Below are 21,898 nucleotides of genomic sequence, written 5' to 3'. Positions count from 1 at the left end.
CCTCGGTGAGACAAGACACCCAGGCAGCTCTCCCCTGAATGGGGAGAAACTCCTATCGGGTCAGCATTGGCACATGTGCTGGGGTTTCTTCGGTAGGCAAGGACTGTATCGGCACAGTGACAAAGAAACTACTGCAGCTGAAGCGCTTCAACTACTTGACTGACTGATACAGATTGAATATTTGTATTCTCCCAAAATTCGTATCTTAAACTCCTAGCTGCCAATGTGATGATATTTGGAAGTGGGGGTCTTTGGGAGTGACTCATGCCCTTACAGTAGAAACCCCTGAAAGCTCCCTTGATAGCTCCACCAGGTAAGGACACAGCAAGAAGACAGCCTTCTACGAACCAGGAGGAGGGCCCTCACCAGACACCACATCTACCAGGGCCTTGAGCTTGGCAGTGCCAGGTTCCAGAACTGTGAGAAATAAGTGTTTGTTTGTAAGCCGCACAATCGATGGTATTTTCGTACAGTAGCCTGAACAGACTAAGACTCTGACCAAGGAGGGTGTTCTATTCTCTCTCCTGGAATAGTTGGTCATCAAAACTGGCCCATTGCACTGAGCAAACACTTCTGAGTCTAGGGACTTCTTTAGCGAAGAAAGACCCCAGGGATGGAAGAAATGCTTTCCCCCATACGTGGATCGGGGGAATTAGGGCAACTTATTTTGAACAGTAAAGAGAGTGGTACCTTATTTTGTTTCCCAAGTTAGTAGAGGAGGCCAGACAATGCGATACTACACTGTGAGGATTATTGTGTGTTCCCAGGTGTTTTCAGTGCTGATGGAATGGCTCCAAGAAGACTTCGAAAATTTTAGGAAATCAGTAGTTCCTGCTGGGAGCCTTGCTCATGTAAAGATATGGAAGAACCTGCAAAGGCAGGACAGACAAGTGAGAAAACAAGCCTGAAGCTCATCTTCATGAATTTATTAGAAGTGCCTGGAGTAGAAGCTAGAACCTGGTTTGAAAAATAAGAAAGTCCTGTGGTTTAAATCATTGAGCCGTCCCCTTATCATCTGACTCTAGCAATGATCCCTGAACTCGGTCTTTCTTTTCATAGTCCTTGGGAAATAATGAATCATTTCTGGAAGAAGACACCTGGATAAAATAAGAGATGAAACAACAAATAAGAAAATGAAACATTTTCTTCCAAGAAAAATAGAACTAGGCACTTTTGCATCTCATAAGCTTTGCTGTATAAAGTTTTCTTTCTTAACTATTTATAGCAGATATCTATTTAAGTTCTGCCATGTATCCAAGACCAAGATTTAGGAATGGTTGTGGTCTTGTTTCAAGTGTTTCTTTGTTAATGCTGATCCATAATACAATAGCTTTATTTTTAACATACTCTCTTCAGACACATCATATACTCAAAACTTCCTAAGCCAGAATAGGTTCTGGGGAGGCAAATTAGATCATGTCCAACAAGTATCAGAATGAATAAAGAATGCCTTAAAGCCTGGCAGGGAAACCATTTCGGTCTACAGGTAATAGTCCGTTGATTAGAAATTTTGTTCATGTCATTAGGAGAATCAGTGTTATCTTTAATTATTATTGCTGTCTATTGGAAAAACCAGGGAATTACAGAATCTCAGAGCCTGACTTCACCTTCTTTTCCAATGGTAATTAACTTGACTAAGTCCTGTCTTAGTTCGGGTTATCTGGAAACTGTCCTTGAAATGGAGATTGGTGTGCAGTAGATTATTGAAGCAGACTGAGGAAGAACACCTATAGGGTAGTGAGGGAAGCAGGTCCTGCATCAGCCGGTACTGGATGCAGGCTGTCCTTTGGGAGGAGAAAGGCAGCCCTCTTTGGCTGAGGGCAATTCCTGGAAAGGGACACAGCTATGAGCCCTCAGCAGATAGTATTCCTCTCTTATGAGTTTCTCGGTTCTAACTGGAATTGGAGAGAAATGGAGGGAGAATCTGATCATTACACTACAGATCTACTGCAAGGTCCCTTATTGAACAGGGGCCTAAAACATAGTGGCTTAAAAGAACAAAACTAATTTGTTATTGCTCCTGGTTTCTATGTGTCAGGAGTTCACAAATAGTTTGGTGGGGGTGGTGGAGGGTGGGGTAGGTTCTGCTTGAGGTGTCTGGTCTGAATAAGGTCAGATGGTGGCTGAAACAGCCGGGGGGCTGGCCAGGCACCTCTCTCTCTTCGTGTGGTCTTGGGGCCTCATCATGAGGTCTCTTTGTCTTGCTTGGTTTGGCTTTCCTCACGGCATGGCTGCCTGGCACTTCTTACTGACATCGAGGCTTCGGGCTCCAGGAGTGACTCTTCCAAGAGAGACTGGGAGACACTGCATGGTATTTTCTGACCTAGCCTTAGACATCATGTGGCACAACGCCTTCCACATTCTACTGGTCAGAGGCCCATCCAGCTTCGAGAGAAAGAGACATAGATTCCATCTCTTGATAGGAAGTGACAAGATCTGTAAGATCAGGTAGGATGGGACATTTCTTTGGACAATACAAAAGCTTTAAAGCTTATATTTTCTGATGGCAATAGATCCAATGCAGAAGAGTTTTAAAAGCATGGTATAACTCGAGGGGGCGGAGCAAGATGGCGGAGGAGTAGGAGACCTGGATTTCGTCTCCTCTCAGGAATTCAGCTGGATAGGGATCAAACCATTCTGAACACCTACAAACTCAACAGAAGATCGAAGAAAAGAAGAGCAACAACTCTCTGAACAGAAAAGCGACCACTTTCTGGAAGGTAGGACGTGCGGAGAAGTGAATCCGAGGCGATATTCGGGAGGATAGACGGCGGGGGAGGGGCCTCCGTCGGCCGCTTCTGGCAAGTGATAGAGCCGCGGAGCACAAAATCGGAACTTTTAGAAGTCTGCTCCGCTGAGGGACGTCACTCTGGTGGCGAAGTGGGGGGTGGAACCCTCGCGGGACAGTGTGGTCTCAGGACCCTCGGGGTCACAGAAAGACCGGGGGTGCCTGAGTGCGGCAGAGCTCCCAGGGATCGGAGCAGGGAAGCCGGCTGCAGAGACGGAGCCCAGGCGCGGGCTCTCAGCTCGGGGTTGTCATAAACCGTGATCCGCGGCACAGTCGGGCCACTGCTCCTCCAGCAGGGACCCAACAAGCGGCAGATCCGGGGAGACTCACCTTCTTCCCCCGGGAGGAGAGGTGCGGGAGCGCACCGCGGAGATCCGCTGGGTTTGGAGACTCCACACGGGGTCGGGTGCCAGAGATAGAAACGCTCAGTCACAGGCCGGGTGAGCACGGAGTGTGGCCGGAGACCGGGGAGACAGGAGTGACTGACAGCTTTTCTCTGGGGGCGCACTGAGGAGCGGGACCACGAGCTCTCGGCTCCTCCGAGGTGGAGACTAGGAGGCCGCCATTTTCACTCTCCGCCTCCAAAGCTGTACGGAAAGCTTGCAGGGAACAAAAGCTCCCGAGAGCAAACCCGAGCAGATTACTTAGCCCGGAACCGGCAAGGGCGGGGCAATTCCACCTCCGGCAAAGACATTTGGGAACCACGGCAACAGGCCCCTCCCCCAGAAGATCAGTGAGAACAGCCAGCCAAGACCAAGTTTACCGATCAATGAGAACGGCAGAACTCCAGCGCTAGGGGAATACTGCACATAGAATTCATGGCTTTTTTTACCATGATTCTTTAGTCCTTCAAAGTTAATTTTTTTTTTTAACTGTCTTTTTTTTTTTTTTGAATTTTTTTTTCCCTTTTTCAACCAACATCTTATCAATCCCTTTTTTAAAAAAAACATTTTTATTTTTCATTTTTATTTTTCATTTTTAGAGTCATATTCTATCCCTTCATAGTAGTTACCCGTATTTTTGGCATATATATATAAGTTGTTCTCTCTTTAAAATTTTGAGATAGTTTCTTCTAACAGATCAAAATATACCCTAAATCTCTAGTGTATGGTTTTTTTTCTACTCCCCTGCCTGATCACATTCTCTCCCTTTTTTCTTTTCTTTTTTTAAATCCTCTTCTTTCTTTTTTCAAACAACTTATCAATTCCTTTTATAAAATTTTTTATAATTTCCATCTTTACAGTCATATTCCATCCCTTCATCATATCAACCCTTATTTTTGTACATATATAAGTTTTTCTTTCTTTAAAATTTTGGGAGGCACTTTCTTTTAACAGACCAAAATACACCCAAAATCTAGTGTGTGGCACTGATCTAAAAACCAGCCTGATCATATTTGATCACATTCTGTTTTTGTTTTGTTTTGTTCTGTTTTTGTTTGTTTTTATCTTTATCTTTTTCTTTTTTCTTTTTTTCTTTCTTTTTCTTTTTTCTCTCTTTCCCTTTCTTTTCCCACTGCTTCAGGTCTTTTCTGATTTGTTTAGAGTATATTTTCTGGTGATGTTGTTACCCTGCTAGCATTTTGTTCTCTCATTAATCCATTCTCCTCTGCACAAAATGACAAGACGGAAAAAATCACCTCAACAAAAAGAACAAGAGGTAGTACCGACTGCCAGGGACCTACTCAATACGGACATTAGTACGATGTCAGATCTAGAGTTCAGAATCATCACTTTAAAGATACTAGCTGGGCTTGAAAAAAGCATGGAAGTTATTAGAGAAACCCTTTCTGGAGAAGTAAAAGAACTAAAATCTAACCAAGTAGAAATCAAAAAGGCTATTAATGAGGTGCAATCAAACATGGGGGCGCTAACTGCTAGGATAAATGAGGCAGAAGAGAGAATCAGTGAGATAGAAGACCAAATGATGGAAAATAAAGAAGCTGAGAAAAAGAGAGATAAACAACTACTGGATCACGAGGGCAGAATTCGAGAGATAAACGATACCATAAGACGAAACAACATTAGAATAATTGGGATCCCAGAAAAAGAAGAAAGAGAGAGAGGGGCAGAAGGTATAATGGAGCAAATTATAGCAGAGAACTTCCCTAATTTGGGGAAAGAAACAGGCATCAAAATCCAGGAAGCACAGAGAACCCCTCTCAAAATCAATAAAAATAGGTTAACACCCTGACGTCTAATAGTAAAACTTACAAGTCTCAGAGACAAAGAGAAAATCCTGAAAGCAGCTCGGGAGAAGAGATATGTAACCTACAATGGTAGAAACATTAGACTGGCAACAGACTTATCCACAGAGACCTGGCAGGCCAGAAAGGACTGGCAGGACATATTCAGAGCACTAAATGAGAAAAATATGCAGCCAAGAATACTATATCCAGCTAGGCTGTCATTGAAAATAGAAGGAGAGATAAAAAGCTTCCAGGACAAACAAAAACTAAAGGAATTTGCAAACACGAAACCAGCCCTCCAAGAAATCTTGAAAGGGGTCCTCTAAGCAAAGAGAGAGCCTAAAAGCAACATAGACCAGAAAGGAACACAAACAATATACAGTAACAGTCACTTTACAGGCAATACAATGGCACTGAATTCCTATCTTTCAATAGTTACCCTGAATGTAAATGGGCTAAATGCCCCAATCAAAAGACACAGGGTATCAGATTGGATTAAAAAACAAGACCCATCGATATGCTGTCTGCAAGAGACTCATTTTAAAACCAAAGACACCTCCAGATTGAAAGTGAGGGGGTGGAAAACCATTTACCATGCTAATGGACATCAAAAGAAAGCTGGGGTGGCAATCCTTATATCAGACAAATTAGATTTTAAACCAAAGACTGTAATAAGAGATGAGGAAGGACACTATATCCTACTTAAAGGGTCTATCCAACAAGAAGATCTAACAATTGTAAATATCTATGCCCCTAACATGGGAGCAGCCAATTATATAAGGCAATTAATAACAAAAGCAAAGAAACACATTGACAACAATACAATAATAGTGGGGGACTTTAACACCCCCCTCACTGAAATGGACAGATCGTCTAAGCAAAAGATCAACAAGGAAATAAAGACTTTAAATGACACACTGGACCAAATGGACTTCACAGACATATTCAGAACATTCCATCCCAAAGCAACGGAATACACATTCTTCTCTAGTGCCCATGGAACATTCTCCAGAATAGATCACATCCTAGGTCATAAATCAGGTCTCAACCGGTACCAAAAGATTGGGATCATTCCCTGCATATTTTCAGACCACAATGCTTTGAAACTAGAACTCAATCACAAGAGGAAAGTCAGAAAGAACTCAAATACATGGAGGCTAAAGAGCATCCTACTGAAGAATGAATGGGTCAACCAGGAAATTAAAGAAGAATTAAAAAAATTCATGGAAACCAATGAAAATGAAAACACAACTATTCAAAATCTTTGGGATACAGCAAAGGCAGTCCTGAGAGGAAAGTATATAGCAATACAAGCCTTTCTCAAGAAACAAGAAAGGTCTCAAGTACACAACCTAACCCTACACCTAAAGGAGCTGGAGAAAGAACAGCAAATAAAGCCTAAACCCAGCAGGAGAAGAGAAATAATAAAGATCAGAGCAGAAATCAATGAAATAGAAACCAAAAGAACAGTAGAACAGATCAACGAAACTAGGAGCTGGTTCTTTGAAAGAATTAACAAGATTGATAAACCCCTGGCCAGACTTATCAAAAAGAAAAGAGAAATGACCCGAATCAACAAAATCATGAATGAAAGAGGAGAAATCACAACCAACACCAAAGAAATACAAACAATTATAAGAACATATTATGAGCAACTCTATGCCAGCAAATTAGATAACCTGGAAGAAATGGATGCATTCCTAGAGATGCACCAACTACCAAAACTGAACCAGGAAGAAATAGAAAACCTGAACAGACCTATAACCACTAAGGAAATTGAAGCAGTCATCAAAAATCTCCCAAAACACAAAAGCCCAGGGCCAGATGGCTTCCCAGGGGAATTCTACCAAACATTTCAAGAAGAATTAATACCTACTCTTCTGAAACTGTTCCAAAAAATAGAAATGGAAGGAAAACTTCCAAACTCGTTTTATGAGGCCACCATTACCTTGATCCCAAAACCAGACAAAGACCCCATCAAAAAGGAGAATTACAGACCAATATCCCTGATGAACATGGATGCAAAAATTCTCACCAAAATACTAGCCAATAGGATCCAACAGTACATTAAAAGGATTATTCACCACGACCAAGTGGGATTTATCCCTGGGCTGCAAGGTTGGTTCAACATCCGCAAATCAATCAACGTGATACAATACATTAACAAAAGAAAGAACAAGAATCATATGATCCTCTCAATAGATGCAGAAAAAGCATTTGACAAAGTACAGCATCCTTTCTTGATCAAAACTCTTCAGAGTATAGGCATAGAGGGTACATACCTCAATATCATAAAAGCCATCTATGAAAAACCTACAGCGAATATCATTCTCAATGGGGAAAAACTGAGAGCTTTCCCCCTAAGGTCAGGAACGTGGCAGGGATGTCCACTATCACCACTGCTATTCAACATAGTATTGGAAGTCCTAGCCACAGCAATCAGACAACAAAAAGAAATCAAAGGCATCCAAATCGGCAAAGAAGAAGTCAAACTCTCACTCTTTGCAGATGATATGATACTTTATGTGGAAAATCCCAAAGACTCCACCCCAAAACTGCTAGAACTCATACAGGAATTCAGTCAAGTGGCAGGATATAAAATCAATGCACAGAAGTCAGTGGCATTCCTATACACCAACAACAAGTCAGAAGAAAGAGAAATTAAGGAGTCGATCCCATTTACAATTGCACCCAAAACCATAAGATACCTAGGAATAAATCTAACCAAAGAGGCAAAGGATCTGTACTCAGAAAACTATAAAATACTCATGAAAGAAATTGAGGAAGACACAAAGAAATGGAAAAATGTTCCATGCTCATGGATTGGAAGAACAAATATTGTGAAGATGTCAATGCTACCTAGAGCAATCTACACATTCAATGCAATCCCCATCAAAATACCATCCACTTTTTTCAAAGAAATGGAACAAATAATCCTAAAATTTGTATGGAACGAGAAAAGACCCCGCATAGCCAGAGGAATGTTGAAAAAGAAAAGCAAAGCTGGCGGCATCACAATTCCAGACTTCCAGCTCTATTACAAAGCTGTCATCATCAACAGAGTATGGTACTGGCACAAAAAACAGACACATAGATCAATGGAACAGAATAGAGAGCCCAGAAATGGACCCTCAACTATATGGTCAACTAATCTTCGACAAAGCAGGAAAGAATGTCCAATGGAAAAAAGACAGTCTCTTCAACAAATGGTGTTGGGAAAATTGGACAGCCACATGCAGAAGAATGAAAGTGGACCATTTCCTTATACCACACACAAAAATAGACTCCAAATGGTTGAAAGACCTCAATGTGAGACAGGAGTCCATCAAAATCCTAAAGGAGAACACAGGCAGCAACCTCTTCGACCTCAGCCGCAGCAACTTCTTCCTAGAAACATCGCCAAAGGCAAGGGAAGCAAGGGCAAAAATGAACTATTGGGACTTCATCAAGATAAAAAGCTTTTGCAAAGCAAAGGAAACAGTCAACAAAACCAAAAGACAAGTGACAGAATGGGAGAAGATATTTGCAAATGACATATCAGATAAAGGGCTAGTATCCAAAATCTATAAAGAACTCATCAAACTCAACACCAAAAGAACAAAGAATCCAATCAAGAAATGGGCAGAAGACATGAACAGACATTTTTGCAAAGAAGACATCCAAATGGCCAACACACACATGAAAAAGTGTTCAATATCGCTCGGCATCAGGGAAATCCAAATCAAAACCTCAATGAGATACCACCTCACACCAGTCAGAATGGCTAAAATTAACAAGTCAGGAAATGACAGATGTTGGCGGGGATGTGGAGAAAGGGGAGCCCTCCTGCACTGTTGGTGGGAATGCAAGCTGGTGCAGCCACTCTGGAAAACAGTATGGAGGTTCCTCAAAAAGTTGAAAATAGAGCTACCATATGATCCAGCAATTGCACTACTGGGTATTTACCCCAAAGATACAAAAGTAGGGATCCGAAAGGGTACGTGCACCCCGATGTTTATAGCAGCAATGTCCACAATAGCCAAACTGTGGAAAGAGCCAAGATGTCCATCAACAGATGAATGGATAAAGAAGATGTGGTATATATATATACAATGGAATATTATGCAGCCATCAAAAGGAATAAGATCTTGCCATTTGCAACGACGTGGATGGAACTGGAGGGTATTATGCTGAGCGAAATAAGTCAAACAGAGAAAGACATGTATCATATGACCTCACTGATATGAGGAATTCTTAATCTCAGGAAACAAACTGAGGGTTGCTGGAGTGGGGGGTGGGGTGGGAGGGATGGGGTGACTGGGTGATGGACACTGGGGAGGGTATATGTTCTGGTAAGCGCTGTGAATTGTGCGAGACTGTTGAATCTCAGATCTGTACCTCTGAAACAAATAATGCAATATATGTTAAGAAAGAAAAAAAGAAGAAGAAGAATGTAGCAGGAGGGGAAGAATGAAGGGGGGGAAATCGGATGGGGAGAAGAACCATGAGAGACGATGGACTCTGAAAAACAAACTGAGGGTTCTAGAGGGGAGGGGGGTGGGAGGATGGGTTAGCCTGGTGATGGGTATTGAGGAGGGCACGTTCTGCATGGAGCACTGGGTGTTATGCACAAACAATGAATCATGGAACACTATATCTAAAACTAATGATGTAATGTATGGGGATTAACATAACAATAAAAAATTAAAAAAAAAAAAGCATGGTATAACTCAAATCCTTTGGTTTTCTTTCACCTATTCACTGTACAAGTTCAGCCTAGAACATTCTGTATACGAGAGTATAGGAGACATTAGCTAAACCAGGTTCTTCCTGCATCACAAAAGCCAGCTGAGTGAATTCTACATTAGTTTTTATCCACGACCAGCCTATATTTGTACATATCATTATGCACAAACTCCAAGTCAATCCTCGGTTTTCGCAGTGATGTTAGGAAATTACAAGATCAGTCCCCATGTTTCCGACATTCTGAGCGTCTATTTAGACGCAGAAATGCAGTTGGCCCTCCTCGTCTCACTTGGTTGAAGAAATGTGATCACCACCATGGGAACTTGGAGTCATATTCTGTTTCCAAAGGGACATAAACTTTGAAACCAGGCAAATTATGTTAGCTCTGACTAGGACAGACTCTTGGAGTCATTCGATCGATGCTAATAGGTTTGTCCCTCTGAAATTTCTTTGATATTTCCCAGGAGGAACAGAAAAATACCTCCACGTGATGCAATGCGGGGAAACAAAAAAACCAGCCTTTGTGCCTCGGAGTGCGGCTCTTTGGGTATGGAATTCAGACACTTTCAACATCTCTGTCCTTTCCTCTAATCTCTTTCAATGCTGTTCTGGGTGACCAGGATTACCAAACACCTCCAGGCAAAACAATCGAGGCAGGCACACAATCAGCGTTTGTCTTGGGGGAACAAAAAGATTTGTTTTAGATTAGGAATCCACCAAATCAGGCTTTTGCAAAAACTTCTGAATTGTTTTATTATAATATCTATTGGTCTAGATAGCAAAGGCTTTTTAGCGTATAATCTGTTGCCGGCAAGTGTACAATGTACAATTTAGATGATAATAAACAAGGCTCCAAATCCTTTTATGGTGCAGAGCATTTTTTTTTAAGCAGCGTTTGGCAGTATAATCGATGTTGTTTTCACAACTTAGAGTGAAAAGCATTTGATGGAAAACCGCTGTTGCAGAATGACATTGTATTCCAGTGCTTGCTCCAAAAATGAACATCGTTAAAAATAACTTCTAAAAGAAATGATTCAAACCCCAAAGATATAAACTTATCTCAAAGTTGTTAAATGATGGTTATCTGTACACTTTAAACCACATCCCCAATGTGGAGATGATATAATAAAAAAGCAAAGAACTTTCATGGTTGGACGATATTCCATATTTTGTTCTCTACAGAGAGGCTTTTTCAAGTCTTTATCTCTTTGAGGCTGGGTGACTGGTGGGGAGATAAGCTTGCATCTGTATAAGAAAACCTTCAGGACCTTTCTCAGTTCAGCTTCCATTTGGGCCCCAGGTCAGGGGCTCTGTGACCCGAGTTGCTGCATTGTTTCTCAAAATGCTTAAAAACGCAACAGAGGGTAAGGCTTGGGAGCCTTTTAAACTGCTGAATATTATCAGCAGTGCAAGTCAGTGTTGTTGATGCTTCCCCCAGTACCTAGAAGAAGGGGGAGATGGAAAGAGACAACAGGACGGGAAAGAAAGAGGAGAGAAAGTGTCCCTGGCTAGTAACAGGATGAGGTGTCACCAACTGGGGAGTGGCTTATTAATTCTTTATTGTGAGTTTGTGTGTGTGTGTGTGTGTGTGTGCACTGAGGGTGTAGATTTAAGCTTGGTCATCATTGCTCAGGAGATCACTATGAAACAGGTTGGTATGACACTTCTATGCCTTTTTATTTTTTTATTTTAATTTAAGTAGGTCCCATGCCCAGCGTGGAGTCCAACACAGGGCCTGAACTCACAACCCTGAGATAAAGACCTGAGCTAAAATCAAGAGTCGGACGCTCAACCGACTGAGCCATCCAGGCTCCCCTATTTTTAATGTTAAAGAAAAAAGTACCGAAGGAGCTCAGGTAATAAAGCTGGGGCCATGGACATCAGCTCAGAGAGCCCAGATCTCTGCCTTCTTGGCTTCACCTTGGTCAGGAGGCACCTCTTCCCGATTAACAATGATCAGGGTAAGGGTCTCCCCTTTGCTTTCTTTCGGGGTGAACTCCTAAGGGATTCTGAGGAAATGACTTTGGTCTCTCAGAGGAAGAAGGCAGGTGGTTCTAGTTTGTGTTTTTCAACCTCTGTCCTTTGCTCTCCTCAGACTCTCCGAAATTTGTCACTTTTGTCATTTTCATTTTCAGAGAGTGACAGTTCCCTGGAGATTTTTCACTCCACATCATCTCTTGACCTTTCTCTGAGAGATTGTTTCTCATTTTGCTGCCAGTTTGCTGCAGGGCCCTTTCTTATTTGCAAGTTTTTAGGGTGAATACTTTCATGAACTTTCTGTACCCCAGGCTGTATTTTACACGGGGACCAACCCTCCCTTGTAAAAAACAAAATAAAACAAAAACGAAACAAAACAAAACTGGATAAGATGACATGATGACCTAGGTTTTCCTGCAAGCTCTTGAATTCTACCATTTGGACTTTCATATTTCAAATCTTATGCAAATTTGACTTTTCAGGATTTCTCTCTCTGTTTTTTTTTTTTTTTTTAATATTTTATTTTTTTATGATTTTTTATTTATTTATTTGAGAGAGAGAATGAGATAGAGAGAGAGAGCATGAGAGGGGGGAGGGTCAGAGGGAGAAGCAGACTCCCCGCCGAGCAGGGAGCCCGATGCGGGACTCGATCCCGGGACTCCAGGATCATGACCTGAGCCGAAGGCAGTCGCCTAACCAACTGAGCCACCCAGGCGCCCTCTCTCTCTGTTTTGTAAGCACTTTCACTGAACCTGAAGAAATATCTGCTTCATTGAGATTATTGCAGAAATATCAAACTCCAGAGAATTTGACATTCCCGTTCTCCTTACTATTTTTTTTTGTGTGTGTGATACGAAAGCCCAACATTAACAGATGATCAAAGCCATGTGGTATTTATATTTTACCCGACCTCGTTTGAAGCATCACTAACATCAGGGGATAAGATGCTAAGGGAGAGTCCTTCACTTAGTGGTAGACTCTAAACTAAGAAGGAAGAAAAAAGAGTTTGGAGAATAAATGTCTCTGACAGCATGAAATTGTTCTTGAAGTTTTAATGATGGAGAAAATAATAAGTTTTCATTTAAAATAGCTAAATTACCTCGTTTGTTGAAATGTGGTTGATTTGTACTTCATTTGAATTACCTGATTCTGTCCAAAGTAAATAGCAAAATATATATTATATTTATAATATAAATATATATTTAAGGAGGAATCCTGAAAATTAAGATAACATTCAGGAGGTCTTACTTATATACAAAACTTCAGTTCCCATATATTCCGATAAGTATCGTTCCTATGCTGATCCTCTATGGTATGTGTGCTTACCTTTTTAAAATTGCACTTTGCCTGAGATGTTATGTCAAAACATGTTTCCATCATGGAATTTTTCAGATCATTTGGGTGAGTAAGGACATTTTTCATCTTCCTTATTCTGCTCTTAAATGAGTAGCAACTGAAGGAAAGGGCTCAGGGTAAGGCCTGTTTGGGTTTCGGAAGGTGGGGGTGGGGTGGGGAGGGGATCCTGCAGCTATTCTAAGAATCAAATACCCTCACCCAAAGTAAAAGTGATACAAGGGCCTTCCCCTCTTTATTGTCCTTTATTTTTTTAGGAGCCTGGTAAACGTATTAGTTTCCTCTTACCGCTGTAATAAATTAACTTGAACCTAGTCACTCAAACAACACAGATTTCTTCTCTACTCTTCAGGAGGTCAGAAGTCAGAAATCAGTGTCATTGGGCTACACTCAAGGTTTTGGCCAGGTTGTTTCCTTCTGGAAGCTTGAACGGGGGAATCCGTGTCCTTGACTTTTTCAGCTTTTTCTCAAGGCTGCCTGCATTCCTTGCTCGTGGCCCCTTCCTCCGTGCTTCAGAGCGAGAAGCATAACATCTTACTTCCTCTCTGACTCCTGCTTACACCTTCTCTCTCGGACTTCGACTCCTCCTGGTGCCTCTTTCATGAGGGCCCCTTGTGATTTCTGGGCACAAGCAGATGACAAGGATCATCTTTCCATCTCAAGTTCCTTACCGTAATCACTTCTGCAAAGTCCATTTTGTTATGTGAGGTTATATATTCCCAGGTTCTGGAGATCAGAAGGTGGACAGCTTTGGGGGGCCATTATGTATCCCATTCTGTATACCACAGTAAACAAATGCTCTGTATCCCTCAAAACTTTTTTCACTAGGCTTTCTTTTGAACCCCAGGGCACCAGGACACCCTAGAGTTAGCAGGCACTATTCTCATAACTGAGGAGAAAACATTTAAGCTGCAACCACTGTTATAATTTTAATATTTACACCATCTTGTCTGAGAGAGGGTCTCTCCAGTGAAGGTTTATTTATGGTGTTCGGGCTTAGGAACTTAGCTTTTAAACCTATACCACTGCTTGTAAGAGAGCACGAAGGCAGGAATATCTAGATGCTGTGAAATAAATTTTAGGAGTACTTTACTCTTTTGGACTCCTTCCCAGGCAAAACAACATTCTCTATTTCCCATTTATAGTCTGTGCCATTTTGAAAATGACTTGTCAAGGCTTCTAGAGGCTGGTCACTCAGTTTCAAATATTCTTACTGATGGACTAGATTAATTTTTACACCAAGATTTTTTTCCAAAAGCGTTAAATCAAGATGCAGGTACTTCTATCAACTGTTTAGCTTTTACTCAGGTACCACACTCTATGCTGGTTTTCTATTCAAAAAAAGAGGGGGAGCATTCAATAAAAGGGTTCCTGGACTGGGCAACGGAGGGCAAAATAGGATGAATGGTCACAGTCAGAGTCCCAGACTGGCACTGGGGGTGACCCCCAATACATAGGGCTGTTTCAGAAGTCTGGGGTCATCTCAGTGGGTCTCAGGAAATGCCTTCAGTCATTGTTGCCCCTCATTATCCCAAGCATAAGTCTCTATGTGCAACTTTCATGTTTTTTCATTCAGTCCCAGAGTAGCCCCCACGCTGGAATCTTATTCTGCTGATATGGACTGCCACAGGACATGAGAAGTGCTCTCCTTCCCCAGCCTGATTTCCTGTGGAATCGTAACACAGGAAGCCACGGAAGGTTCCAGAACCAGGGTAAAGTCCAGGGCAGTATCCGTCGAGTACCCATCACTCATCAAGTTGCCAAAGATGTCATGGTCACCGCTGAGTTTTCATCAGTTTTTGTCATAATGAAATAAGCCCTGGAAAGGCCTCTTTTAAGATTTTTAAGTCTCAATAAATCTGTCTGCATTTCCTCTTAATAAAAGGTTTTCAAATTAATCCTCAAAATGCCAACAAAACCCAGTTATCATAAATCTTAAGTTTATTTAAGGTAAGTAAGATTTTTTTTTTTTTACCCTTCAGGTTATAAACTGACTTAGGACAGTGATTTTTAAGAAGTTAGGAATGTATTTTCCTTGTAGGAAAGTACCTATTTTGCCTGAGAAAGATCCAATATTTTTGATTATCTTCCTATGAATTAGTTCACATAAATAGTAGTGTTTCTTTTTCAGCTAATCTAAGAAATAGATTTTACTTGTTACATGGGTGTTTGTTAACTGCTTATGAAAGTGCAAATGTCAAATCCATGGTTTTCTTAAGGGTTTCTTTTTTTTTTAATTTTTAAAGTTGTTTTTTTTTTTGGTTTGTTTTTGCTTTTTTTTTTTTTTTTTGAGAGAGAGAGAGAGATGCGTGTGCATGTGCACACTTGCCCATGCTGGGGGGACGGGGGAGAGGGAGGGGCAGAGGGAGAGGGAGAGGGAGACAGAATCTTAAGCAGGCTGCACTCTCAGCACAGAGCCGGAGGCGGGGCTCAATCTCACCACTCTGAGATCACCACCTGAGCCGAACTCAGGAGTCAGATGCTTAACTGACTGAGCCACCCAGGTGCCTCAATCTACAGTTTTCATAAACAAAAAAAACCCACTTTTTTTCCGCGATCCACAGTAAGAAGTACATTTTACAGTGCGCCCTCACACATAGTATAGACACACATTTTACATAGTTTTGCAACAAAATTTTAAGAAAAATAATTTCCTTTCTTGTAGCTATACTCTGATAATTCTATTTTATTCTATTTCTTTAAGAGACCACTTGTTGTGACCCACTAAGTGCATTTCATGACCAGCAGCATGAAAAACACTGTGTTATGAAACGATACAAAAATCCATTTTATTTTGAGTTGGAAAGAAAAAAAACATGATTCTGGGTAATTCAAATGAATTATCCGAACATATTCTATTATAAAAAGATTAAAAGTTAAATCCTTGAATCATGAGGATTACAGTTTAAATTTTTTTGCTAAACTTATTTCTGTTAGATTTATAATGACTTCTGGAACAATGATATTGAGTGACCCAGACTATCCACAAAAATAAAAAAATTTAAAAAAACCATTTTTTAAAAGTTGCCGAGGTGGTTTATTTAGCCCCACATTCCACTGGAGTCTGTTCTACTGTTTATGAACACCTATGGTTACATTTTAGCACATAGAGAATTCCATCCAGGGTATCACACAAGCTAAATGCATGTATCTAAGGGAATCAAACCTTAGGATCTTTTTCTTTGGTGACCAGCCTCCCACCCCTCCCAGCTCCCCCCCCCACCCCCCCCAAAAAAAAGAAGTTACAAGGGCTGACTATTTTTATTCTGGAAAAATACGGAGACTGCCTGCAGCTGGGGGAAGCTTCAAGATGTTGTGAAAGTGTTCTCTGTTGGGTCAGAGAAGGTATGACTGGGAAAGGTAAGGTTTTGATGGATGAAGGATGGAGTTTAGATTTGCAGAAGAGCTGCATGGGTGTCTAGAAAAGCCTGGAATGACCCACGTTGAGAAATTAAAGCCCAGAAAAGATTAAGATGCTTCTCTACTCTAGAATTCCAACTGAAAACAAGACTGAACTGTGAAAGAAGCATAACAAATCCATTGAGTTCTTATGTTTCCATTGGTTAGTGCTTTAATGCCATCAACATATAAAATTGTTTCCAGTTTTTCCTCAGACCTTTTGATGCCTCTCATTTGGAAGTGCCCCAGGCACATTCTCATTATCCTGCCTGTTGCCTGCCCCGGTTGCTTCTGGAAAGAAGGGAGGTTGTAATTGTAGTTGGTGGTTGGTGGCCCCTGGGTATTTTGTAACCATGTATAAAGCGTTCCTGCTGGAGAGACACATTTTTCTTACCTTACTCCTCCAGCACATTTTTCCTGAATATAAATAACTTCAATTCATCTTCACTTTTATATTGCCTTAGTTGCTGCTTCTAAGTGCATTTCACATCAGCTGAAGAGTTTTCTAAGTGGGTGACCTTCACATCCTCGTACAGGAGAAAATACAAAATGAGACCTGGGATTACCATTTTAAATGGAAGAGCTATAGGAAGAAGAAAAATAGCTCCTCCAGGCCCTTGAAGCGGAGTTGATGAGTCAGAAAGAGCTAGAGGCAGAACACATACCCTCCTGCTATATTTGCTGAATTTCTTGACTGGTTTTTAGGTTCTAGGCTTTAAAAAGGAAATCCCCAAAGCAAAGAAGGGCATATGAAGAATGGGAAATAACATTTGCTTGGCATCCGGGGCTTTGCATCTGTGCTCATTTGTCTGGACCAACAATACCAGCCGTTCATTCATCACATAGTCATTGAGCACTTCCTATGTACCAGGTTCTTATACACACACACACACACACACACACACACACACCACCTATATTTTATATAGGTATATATGTATCTTCCAGTAAGTGCTAGAGAAAACAATACATCAAAGAGGAAAAAAGGAGTGTGGAAGGCAGGTAAGATCACTCACTTATGGTGACCTGTGTGTGACTAGAATCTGAAAGTGAGAAGAAAGAGCCCTGTAAAGATGTTTAACACCCAGATGTGGGCGCTGCTTGGCATGTCTAAGGAACAGCAGGAAGGTCCGTGTGTCTGGAGCTAAGTGAGGGGGTAGTATGAGATGAGGCCATAGAGATAAGGCCCTATCCTCTTTCCCTCTCCCTCCCTCCCTCCCTTCCTTCCTTCCTTCTTTCCTTCCTTCCCTTCCTTGGTTCTTTCCCTTCCTTCCTTCCCTCCTTCCCTCCTTCCTTCTCTACTGTGTAGTTGTGGTATTCATTTGACCTACAGTTAGATTCATTTGTTTCAAATTGCTTTCAATGTCAATTTTATCTTTCTGTCCGTATTGATTCAATTTTATTTTCAGCTATGTAGGATATTAAGATGCTTTCAAGAACCAAAACCATACAAAATGATATACTCAGATCTCTGAGTATCCCCCCACCTGTCTTCCCTCTACCACCTCTACCTTATTGGCCACTAACCTCATTATTTTCTGGGTTTATTGTTCTTGTGTGTGTTTTGTTAGTTTGAATTTTTCTTTTGTAATAAGAAAACAGATGTATATTTTCTTATTTTCTCTTTATCATGAAAATGCTGGCATTCTAAATGTGGTCTTTTGTACTTGGCTTTTTCCATTTACTGCTATCTCCTGGAAATCGCAGCTGTGTAGTATTGCACTGGGTATAGTACAATAGTTTATCTGATTAATCTCCTATACTTGAACATTTAGGAAGTTACCAGTGTTTTACACTTAAAAGTGATGCTGCAGATGAATAAGTTTGTGCCTATGTATTTTTGTATTGATGAACGTGTTATCTTCAGGACGAATTTCTAGAAGTGGGACTACTGGATCAACAGTAAATCCATGGGTAATTTTGTTACTTCATGCCAAATTGCCCTCCATTGGGGTGATACCACTTTATATTCCAAACAGCCATATATGGGAGTGCCTATTTCCCCACAGCCTTACCAAGAGATTGTATTGTCAAGCTCTTGCATTTTTGCCAGTTTGATGAGTGAGAAATAGTATCTCAGTGTAGTTTTAATTTGCACTTCTTGTGAAATGGAACATCTTTTCATATGTTTTTAACAGACATTTTTAGATCCTCTTTGTAAATCATCTGTTCATGTCTCTTGCCTAATTTTCTATAGAATATTTTCTCTCAATTAAAAAAATGTATTATATATTGGGGATGAGAGCCTTTTTTCCTGAGGTAGATGCTGCAAACATTGTCTTGCAGTTTGTCACTTGTCATTTTATTTTGTTCATAATGTCTTTTTTTGCTTTAAAGTAGATAAATTCCTGACTTTATAGTCAATTCCACTGATCTTTCTCTCAATTCATGAATTTGAATATGTTTTGAAGGTAGAAATTATAGAGTTTAGTGATGAATTTCATGTGGGTCATCAGAAAAAGAAGTCAGGCATGACTCTAAGATTTTGACCTGAACAACCAGAATGTGAGAGCTTCCACTTCCTGCAGAGAATTCAGTTTTTGTGGAGAATACCAGGAGTTCTGTCTTGGTGATAGGAAATCTGAGATGCCTGTTAGACCCCCAGGTGGAGATGTGAGGGGGGCAGATGGCGACAAGTACAGATTTAGGGAAAAGGTAAGAGATAGACATTTAGTGTCAGCCATGTGGAGACAGAATTTAAAACCATAAAACTGTTAGGAGGTCTTGATGAAAGCATTATGTCCACTTTGGGGATAGATGTCCCAATATTTTGAGGGTTTAAGTCACTCATCCAAGTAAAGTGCAGATCTGGGCCATGAATCGAGGTCTTATCCTCTGATTCATTTGCTAGGGCTGCCGTAACAAAGTACCGCAGACTGGGTGGCTTAACCCACAGAAATTTGTTTTCTTCTAATTCTAGAGGCTAGAAGTTCGAGATCACGATGTCAGCGGGGTTGCTTTCTTCTGAAGCCTCTCTCTTTAGTTTGCAGATGGCTGTTTTCTCCTCCTTGTGTATTCACATGGGCTTTTCTCTGTAGTATGTCCGTGTCCTAATCTCTTCTTATAAGGAAGGACACTGGTCATACTGGATTAGGGCCCACCCTGAAAGCCGCAGATTAACCTAATCACCTCTTTAAAGACCTTATTTCCAGATACAGCCACACTTGGAGATACCAGGGATTAGGCCTTCAAAATATAAAATTTGAGGGTACAGAATTCACCCCGTAACACCCCTCTTTCCATTATACCAACTTGTTATGTATTTGAGAGGAAATAGGGATTTAGAGTCTAAAAGACCTTATCGTTTCATAAAAGACCTAAAATGATGATGACTCTGATGTTCAGGAATTAGTATTTCTTCTTGATTTGGGGACTATTTAGATGGATGATATAAATGTGAATGATATTTAATATGAGCCCATGGTCCTCAGATCTGCTCCCAGGGAAAAGGCCTTGTCCTCTCTGGGAAACACAGGATCTGGAAAAGCCCCTGACACAGAAGTGCCAGCAGTAAATGTGGGTCTTGTCTGGGCTGGAGGAAAGTAGGATGAACATATTTCAGAATTAGTGCTAATGTTGATCTCAGAGAAGTCGTTCTTTGGCCACTAACAAATGAGGATTAATGTAAATCAGAAACATCTTTAGGTAAAAAACATATGCCAAACTCCATCCATATACTTTCAGTTAGAAGTAACCCCAGTGTTCATAGCAGCAATGTCCACAATAGCCAAACTGTGGAAGGAGCCGACATGCCCTCAACAGATGAATGGATAAAGAAGATGTGGTCCATATATACAATGGAATATTACTCAGCCATCAGAAAGGATGAATACCCAACATTTGCATCAACATGGATGGAACTGGAGGAGATTATGCTAAGTGAAATAAGTCAAACAGAAAAAGACAATTATCATATGGTTTCACGTATTTGTGGAACATAAGGAATAGCATGGAGGACATTAGGAGAAAGAAGGGAGAAATGAAGGGAGAGAAATCAGAAGGGGAGACAAACCATGAGAGACTATGGACTCTGAGAAACAAACAGGGTTTTAGAGGGGAGGGGTTGGGGGGATGGATTAGCCCAGTGATGGGTATTAAGGAGGGCACATATTGTATGGAGCACTGGGTGTTATACGCAAACAATGAATCATGGAACACTACATCAAAAACTAATGATGTAATGTATGGTGACTAACATAACATGATAAAAAAAATTATTAAATTAAAAAAAAGAAGTAACCCCAAGGAGGAGAGGAAAACAAGCCATAAGAGACTCTTAAAGACAGAGAACCAACTGAGGGTTGATAGAGGGAGGTGGGTGGGGGATGGGCTAGATGGGGGATGGGCATGAAGGATGGCACTTGTTGCGTTGAGCACTGGGTATTGTCTGTAAGTGATGAGTCATCGAGTTCTACTCCAGAAACCAATTCGCACTGTATGTTGACTGTCTAAAATTTAAATTAAAAAAGAAAAAGGGGAGTAACCCCAAGGAAACTTCTCCTTTTAGATATAGTCTTTAGTTATACATTGAAATTGGGAGTCAAGACTTAAAAATTTTTGCAACAAATTCGTTAAACATTTGTGTATTTGGAAATACCTTAAAAAGAGAAGACTAAACCTCTCTGCACTTCATGGAATGATTCCATAAGTTCTCTAGTTCACCTTTACTTGTAAAGATCCTAAAAGTACTTTTCTGCATGATTTTGTAATCTGTTTTTCAATATTTTTGCCACTGGGTGATTATTCACTAGGCTATAATGTCCCGGTGCAGGAAAACATCTTTGTAAATTACAAACTGAAACTCATCAAGATTCTATGGGAGACAAATTACTTTCAGTTTGCCTTTCCAAGAATTTATAGTTATTTCCTAGTAACTTTGCCACTGACATCTGTGATAATGTTTCTGGAATTAGAATATATTCTCTAACATTTTTACTTCTCAGAATAAATGATCTGAATGGAACAAAATCTGCTTGAAGACATTGGGCTGGAATAGAGGTTGAAGTAACTTCGATTTTAGCTGACATCTAAGCCGAATTTTTTAAATGGTAAGTTTGGAGGGCTAGTAAGACGGAACATTCCAGTGGCCTTGGGTTGCTTAGGAAGGTCATGGGGCTATTTGGAAGATGGCAGCCTACCAGCTGATATCCCGGGTGGATAATGGATAGAGGAAAGCATAGACACTGTGGAAGAAAACAACGCAAATCAGACCAAAATGTAAAGGTTAATCAGTTAATGAGGGTTAATTCCTCCTTAAAAATAAGAAAATACACCCTACCTAGAACAAAACATGGAAAAGAAATAACTGTTCATCACATGTGCGGCCCCGTCTTAATAGGATGGATCCTCATCTTCAATAACCTTCAGTTCTCCCTTCTGTGTGGCTCCCAGGCTTCGTTCACAAACATTGTTCAGGTAGTCACAAAGGTACACAGTCAGGACCGAACGTGTAAAATGTGAACACAACA

At 40.8% G+C, this 21,898-nt stretch overlaps 1 long non-coding RNA gene across 1 annotated transcript in view; it reads right to left on the bottom strand.

Annotated features, from left to right (window-relative positions):
* Nucleotides 1-21,898, bottom strand: part of LOC118552121 (uncharacterized) — a 60,514-nt gene that overhangs the window by 5,999 nt on the left and 32,617 nt on the right. The window contains exon 2 of the long non-coding RNA XR_013445847.1: nt 691-869. This is a non-coding gene — a long non-coding RNA (uncharacterized LOC118552121). The remainder of the gene's footprint in view (nt 1-690; nt 870-21,898) is intronic.

Source organism: Halichoerus grypus, chromosome 2, assembly GCF_964656455.1.
Source record: "Halichoerus grypus chromosome 2, mHalGry1.hap1.1, whole genome shotgun sequence".
NCBI classification, from domain to species: domain Eukaryota; kingdom Metazoa; phylum Chordata; class Mammalia; order Carnivora; family Phocidae; genus Halichoerus; species Halichoerus grypus.
This window is presented reverse-complemented; position numbering and strand designations above follow the sequence as displayed.